The sequence below is a fragment of the Carlito syrichta genome, unplaced genomic scaffold (assembly GCF_000164805.1).
Source record: "Carlito syrichta isolate Samal-C Ts95f unplaced genomic scaffold, Tarsius_syrichta-2.0.1 Scaffold315966, whole genome shotgun sequence".
NCBI lineage: Eukaryota > Metazoa > Chordata > Mammalia > Primates > Tarsiidae > Carlito > Carlito syrichta.
In genome coordinates, this window is record NW_007260062.1 from 538,125 (window position 1) to 545,815 (window position 7,691).

The 7,691-nt window shown below is 41.0% G+C and overlaps 1 pseudogene; it reads left to right on the forward strand.

Moving 5' to 3' along the window:
• The first annotated feature begins 693 nt into the window (after positions 1–693).
• Positions 694–1,329, forward strand: LOC103276213 (annotated as a pseudogene).
• Positions 1,330–7,691: the final 6,362 nt, after the last annotated feature.

Sequence of the window (7,691 nt, forward strand, 5' to 3'; positions counted from 1 at the left end):
GTTGTTGTGAGAGGCTGCGTTCAGCTTCAGTGAATTTTTAATTTTTTCAATGTGCTTGCCTGATTCATAATGGGTGATTTGTGAGTGCTCCTGCCCACACAGTGCTGAGTGATCAGCAGTTTTTGACCACAAATGGCGTGACCCCCATGCGCCACCCTCCCTATTCACCCAATCTTGTCCCAAGTGACTTGCTTTTTTTTGTTTGTTTGTTTCCTCAGATAAAAAAAGTTCTCAAAGTGAAATCTTTTGCCAATATGGAAGAGGTGAAACAAAAAAGTAGTAGAAGCACCAAAAGCCATCAAAATTGATGAGTTCAAAAATTGTTTTGAGTAGTGGAAAAAGTATCTCAATAGGTGTATTGGATCAAATGGAGAGTACTTTGAAGAGTACTTTGAGAGTACATATAATAATAAATATACAATTTTAAATAAATAACTTCTGGTTTTACATGGGTCCTCTCTCGTATTTAACACAATTCCTATAAAATTCCAAGCAATGTGGCCTCCAAGGCTGGGAGGCGCAGAACTGGGAAAAGGCAGTGCTGTTTGCCACTACCTTGTCTCTATGCCCAACATCTCCTAGGATCCGTGATGCCAAGGCTACTCTGCTCAGCGAGGAAGAGTAGGGGTTTAGCCCCTGCTGAACCAAGGGCTCACGCTCCTCTGGTCCCCAGGGCCCGCCCCACCTAAAGAAATGAGTGGTGGGTTGGCTCCAAGTAAGAGTACAGTGTAAGTATCCAACTTGCCTTTTGCCCTGACAAACAATGACTTTATGTAGGCTATTTTCCAAGTATGGCAAAGTTGTAAAGGTTATTATAATGAAAGATCAAAGATACCAGGAAGAGTAAAGGGGGTTGCATTTATTTTACTTTTGGATAAAGACTGCACAAAACTGTATCAGGGCAATAAACAACAAACAGTTATTTGGTACAGTGATAAAAGCAAGTATTGCTATTGACAATGGAAGAGCAGCTGAGTTCATCCGAAGGTGAAACTACTTTGATAAATCTAAGTGCTATGAATGTGAGGAAAGTGGACACTTAAGTTATGCCTGTCTTAAAAATGTGCTTGGAGAACCCCCAAAAAAGAATGGGGGGGGAAAGAAAATCCTGAACCAGAAGAAGAAATTGAGGAAGTAGAAGAAAGTGAAGATAAAGGGGGAAGATCCTGCTCTTGGCAGCCTCAGTCAGGCCATAGCATTCTAGCAAGCCAAAATTGAACAACAAAATGGAAATCCAGTTCAGGGGGTCTCTCAACATAAGATGACTCAAGACACCCAAGGATAAAGAAAAGCACATATTTTAGTGATGAAGAAGACCTGAGTGATTAAAATTACTATGTATTATGTAAAATACTAAAATAAATCTTGTACAAAATTCAGTTGGGGACTAAATTTTTGGAATTACTTTTAGAATTTGAACATAAGAACCCTTAATGTCAAATAGTTTTTTTTACAATAAAATAGTTTATAGGAAATTAAAAACATAAAGTATCATGTTCCTTTCTTGCCTTAGCACAGTAATAAAAATCAAGATTTGTTAATAACAATCTTGAAAAGAGCTAAGTGTAATAAAAATGAGAAAACTTAATACTATCGTAGTAATACTATTGTCACCCCAAGAAAAAAGATCGATATCATAAAGATTTCAAAAGTTCACTATAAAAGTTGTATTCATATCTGATTGGTTTACATGAAAACTTCTGAAATAAATTTAATCTTTAAAACAAAAACTTCACGAAGGTTGAAAAGTTAATAATAATGTTGTTAAACTTTTCAAGATGATTTTGTCTTTAAATATGGGTGTTTTGTCATCCTGTTTCTTGGAGACTTATCCTCATCTGGGTAAGTTGTAAATACCCATAAAATATAAAGTGAAGCAGCTTGAAAAGTCTTAAAATCGAACACAGCAGTTGTCTCCCTTCCCCATGGCACCAAATTCCATTCCCTAGAAGCAACTACTCATATGTACATATATATAGCTAAATAAAAGACATATTTCTGTTGACTAATAAAGAAATAAAAGAGGATAATTCAATCCCTCATGCTCCTCCTGCCTTTCTCCATCTTCCCAATGTGGCTATGTTAAAAATTCTGGTTGCTGGGCTCGGTGGCTCAGCCTGTAATCCCGCGCCTTTGGGAGGCTGAGGTGAGTGGATTGCCTGAGCCCGCGGGTTCGAGACCCGCCTGGTCAGGCGAGACATCTTCTCTACAATAAATCAAAAAAATTAGCTGGGCGTGGTAGCGTGCGCCTGTAGTTCCAGCTACTTGGAAGGCTGAGGTGGAAGGATCGCCGGAGCCCAGTAGGTCGAGGCTGTGGTACCTGGAAGCGGCCACTGCACTCCAGTCTGGGCGACAGTGAGACTCCAACTCAAAAAAAAAAGAAAAAAAATTCTGGTTAACTCCATATGTATTTTTTATGATCATGTAAAATATTTTTCACTTCTGAGCCAAGGAGTATGCTATAATTACATTTTCCATAGAATTAATAATTGTATAATTTTTCATGTATTTATTACATTTACTTGTATTTATGACTAAATCTTCCCATGGTTAAATGGAAATGGGATTACAGAGCCTTTTATTTTCTAAAAAAAAATTCCAAGCAATGTTTGTTGCAGACATAGGCAAATGTATTAAAAAATTTATATGGAAAGGCAATAGGCCCAAAGAATAAACTCTTTAACAATCCGTTTCCTGGTTTTGACCAATGACAAAAATTAGGTGATGGGTACATATGACCCCCTTTACATTTATTTTGCCATTTCCTGTGAGTCTATAATTACTTTCAAATGAAATAAAATAAAATTTAAAAATTAAGATAAAAGCACATATAAATGAGAAAATTACTATTAGCATATAAAATACAGATAAAATGTGACCCAGAGTTAAGGGGAAAAAATTATTCAATATAAATAGACTCATAGGTGTCCCACATGATGAAATTCAAAATAAAATATGTTAAAGAATCTACAGGAAAAGGTAGATACAATGGATTTAAGGATAGAATAAAAGAGGAAAGATAGGAAAACTATAACAAAAGAAACAAATGGAAATTCTAGAGCTGAAATATATGGTATCTGAAAGTAAAATAAATTAGTGAATAGGATCAATAGCATATTGAACATAACAGAAACAACAGATCTCAATATACTTCTATAGAAATTATTCAAATTGAAGCACAGGGAACAACAACAATAGGCTGAAAACACAATGAACAGAGCTCTAATAATCTGTAGAACAACATCAAGTGGCCTACCATACATATAACTGAATACTAGAGAGAGAGGAGGCAGAGAAATAAACACTTAAAAAGATGATGGCCACAAACTAAAATAAAATATTTGGAAAACACATATATGATAAAGAACTTATAACCAAAATATACACAAAATTCTTAAAAGTTAATAAAAAAATAAGCAACCCAATCAAGAAATGAGTATAAGATCTGAGCAGACATTTCACCAAAAACGATTTACTGATGGCATATAAACACATGAAAAGATACTCAATGTCGGTTTTTGGGTTTTTTTTTGAGTTGGAGTCTCACTTTGTCACCCAGGCAGGCATGCAGTGGCACGATCATGGCTCACCGTAGCCTTGACCTCCTGGGCTGAGCCGATCCTTCTGCCTCAGCCTTCCAGGTAGCTGGGACTACAGGTGCAGGCCACCATGTCTGACTATTTTTTTTTTTTTTTTTTGTGGTAGAGACAAGCTCTTGCTATGTTCCCTAGGTCGGTTTTGAACACCTGGGCTCAAGCAATCTTCTCACCTCAGCCTCCCAAAGTAACACGTATGACTCACTGTTCTGGCCTCAATATTTTTCATGGAAGAATTGCAAATTTAAACAATAATGAAGTTAGATGCAATGGCTTATGCCTGTAAACCAAGTGCTTTGGGAGGCTGAGGTGGGAGGATTGACTGAAGCCCGAAGTTCCTGGCCAGCCAGGGCAATATAGTGAAACCCCGTGTCTAAAAAAGTAAAAAAAAAAAAATACTGGGTATGGTGGTGCGAGGCTGTAGTCCCAGCTACCAAGAGGTAGAGGGGGTATGATTGCTTGAGCCGAGGAGTTCGAAGCTGCAGTGAGTCATGATCATACCTCTGCAATCCAGCTTGGGCAACAGAGTGAGAATCTGTCTCACAAAAACAAAAACAGAAACTAAACAAAAAGATACCACGACATAACTCTTAGAGTAGTTAAAATTTAAAAAGCTGACAATAACAAATCCTACTGAGGACGTGAACATTAGTAACTCATTGCTGATGGGAATGCAAAATGCTACATCTACTTTGGAAAAGAGCTTTGAAGTTTCTTACAAAGTTAGGCAATATTACTGTACAACCCAGCAATAGCACTCCTATGTATTTATCCAAATGAGTTGAAAACCTTATGTCTACACAAAAACTTGCATAGAAGGTCTATAACAGCATTATTCATAATAGCCAAAAAGTTAAAAGATCAGTGGTTGCCAGGGCTTGAAGGGAAGAGGAGAGTCAAAAATAGATGAAGAATGGGGATTTTTGGTCATGGCATTATGCATTTGCCAAAACCCATAGATGAAACTTAATGTAAACTGTAGACTTTACTTAATAATAATGTGCCAACATTGGTTCATTAATGATAATAAATGCACCACACAAACGCAAGATGTTAATAATAGGGCAAACTGTGTTTAAGAGGAGGGTATGGGAACTCTGTACTATCTGTACAATTTTTTTGTAAACCTAAACTATTCTAAAGAAATTAAGTTTACCATTAAAAAAATGAAAAAAATAGTTGCTGATGTTTTGCAAAGATGAGAAAGGGCATCAAACTAAAAATTCAAGAGGTTCAGAGAACCCAAAGCAGGATAAATATAAAAGTAAAATAAAGTAAAATAACAAGCACACCTAGGCACATCATAGTTAAACCATTTGAAACTAAAAATTTAAAAGACACCAGAGGGAAACAGACACCTACAAATAGAAAAACAATGGTAAAAATGATGCACTAATGAAAAGAAAGCCCCAGGGGTGGGGGCAAAATGGCCAACTGGAGACATCGGACAACTGCCACTCTCAGAAAAGGAGTCTAAAATCAGAGTGAGCCCGGCACTTTGAGGGTATGCCTGGAAACCCAAGCTGAGATTTATTGGACACCTGGGGATGTAGAGAATGAACAGCTCCAAGCCACAGCCATGCCCAGTAACATCCCAACATGAGATTGGGAGAATACTCTTAGTGAAGGAAGCCTGAATGAATGGAAGAATTTTTACACATCTCTTATGAGTCTCTGCTGTCTTATCCAAGGAAGAGACAGCCAAGGTTCTCCCCTGCACCCTCTCCTGCATTGGTCAGGCGCAGAGAGCTGCCCAGAATTGGGACAGGGTTACTGACTGGATCCACATAGGACCTGGGAGACTCTAGTGCCTGGTAAGCCCTGGCACCAGTGGCTGCCAACGCCCCTACAGAGAGCCTCTGAGGGTAGTTCACACCACATGGGAGTTTCCCCCCTCCTTCTCTCTCCAGTCCCTAGCCAGAGTGACATGCTTACTTTGGAGATACTTCACCAGTGGTGCTGGTGCCAGACCTGGTTCCAGTTTAGGGCTGCAAATGTGGCTTGCCCTCAGGGAGCCACCATCACAGCAACTGCTCCTTCCACAGAGCAGGGTGGGAACTAGGAGGCAGTATACCTCTGTGCAGTGCTGCTGCAGTGGTCCTGCTCACCTGTGGATTGAGGGAGAAACATTGGGTCTCCGCCAGCAAGGCAGTGGCTTCCGTGCTACCCTTTGTAAGAGCAGTGGATTTGGCCTAGATGAAAGGAGGCCACTTCATAACTGCTAGAACACCTACTCCAGAGTAGAACCACAGGGCCCCTCCTAGTTGCTGGCCAACCCTGCTGACAAGATGTGTGGGCTGGAGAGGGAGATGCCAGAGATCTTGGTCAACCAGGGCCTCTGGTACCTGTGCCACAGGGAGGGGAAAGCCCCTTATCTGGAGGAAAGGACTTGCTCTGTCCCCACCACACTGCACTAGTGAAGCAGTGTCAGATGGTTCCCCTCAGTTTGCTACCCTCACTACCACCTCTTCCCATTCCACAGGCAGACCAGAGAAGGAAGTTCAGGTAGGAGAGTGACACAAAGCATCACCCCAATAATAGCATCTTTATCAAATAAAAAAAAGAGAGAGAAAAGACTGCCCTCACAGATGAGGAAGAATCAGTGAAAAAATACCTGCAATCCTTAAGGGAATAATGATTTGACATGCACAAAGGGGCTTCTCAGATCCCAAGCAGTGGAACCCATCTACAATGGCCTGTCCCTGATAGCAGACAAATAATTCATATTATGGGTGGCAAAGATACTCAATGAGATCCATGAGAAAGTGGACACACAAATCAACCAGTCCATGAAAACAGTACAGAAAGTGAAAGCTGACCTGGTCATTCTAAGTGAAGGACGATGGTGGCAGTGAGACTCAACACCCTTTGAGGCCAAGAGATTTATTAGAGCAGTGGCTACAGAAAGAGGGAAGAAGGTCTGTAACCACCTGGTAGAAAAGGGGGAGTGAGAGAGCGAGGGCGAGAGAGGTCTGTGTTTATCGGTTTGGGAGGGGGAGGCCCGTGCTCTATCGGAGCCTGGTGGTGCCGGCCAGTGCCATCTTAGGGTCTTTATTGGAGGGAACTATGAGGTAGTATTCCTATAGGGAGATAATATTTGTGCATAGGTTTAAGTTTCGCGTGCGCGGGAAGAGCAGGAGTTTAGGGCCTTTGTTGTCTTTGTTTGATTCCATGTAGTGTTTTAGCGCCATCTCGGGAGACTCCCTTCTGGCTGTTCCCTGTGCCTTTCATTCCCACCTTTTCTGTTTATTTGGGAGAGGGGCGTTGTTATTCTTTCTGGCTGCTTCCTGCTGGATGTGGGCATTGTGGGGTGAGATGGGGGAAGGGCACAGAACCAGCCAGAACAGGGCCCAGAGATAGGCGCTGACGGTGAAGATTTCTGCAGGCGAAAGTTCTATAAAAGTCCCTTGTAGATGTAGAATGGCTACTTGTTCTGGCCACTCCTCCAGCGGGCACGAGGGTGGTAGTAACCAGCTGTCTTGGAGTAGACTGTGGAGGTAGATAGAGAACCTGGAAGAGAACATATCTAAAAGGAAAAATTAGATAAAAACTGGGTTGTTATGGGCTATTATAACCCTGGATTTTATTGTAACGGGTTGATAGTTGTTAAGTAATTAAGGCTGGTATGGGGTAGGAGGTGGTTCGGATGGAAGGGGCGAGTATGACTGTAATAGTAATTGGTTGACCGTTATTCAAGAGAGCTCTGCCAGGTGCCGTTGGAGAAACTTAAAAACACATGAAGCCACTGACAAGAGGATAAATATAATAATTAGTGGAGTTAGAACAGGAAGAAGCCACGTTAGGAGCTGGGGTTGCCACCACCCTGAGAATAGGCCTCCGATCAGGTCTTCTCTTCGTTTTTGGAGATTTTCTTGTAGTTGTTTAATTCTGTTCTTGACTATTCCTGATTTATTGGCATAGAAGCAACATTCCTCCTTAAGAAACAGGCATATTCCTCCCTCTTTTGCTGTTAGTAGGTCTAGTCCCCGTCGATTTTGGAGGACCATGTCAGCCAGGGAGTCTAGTTGTGTTTGTAAGTCTAGTACCATGTCTGCCACCTGTTGTATGTCCTCGATCAGTTGGGAGGAGAGCTGG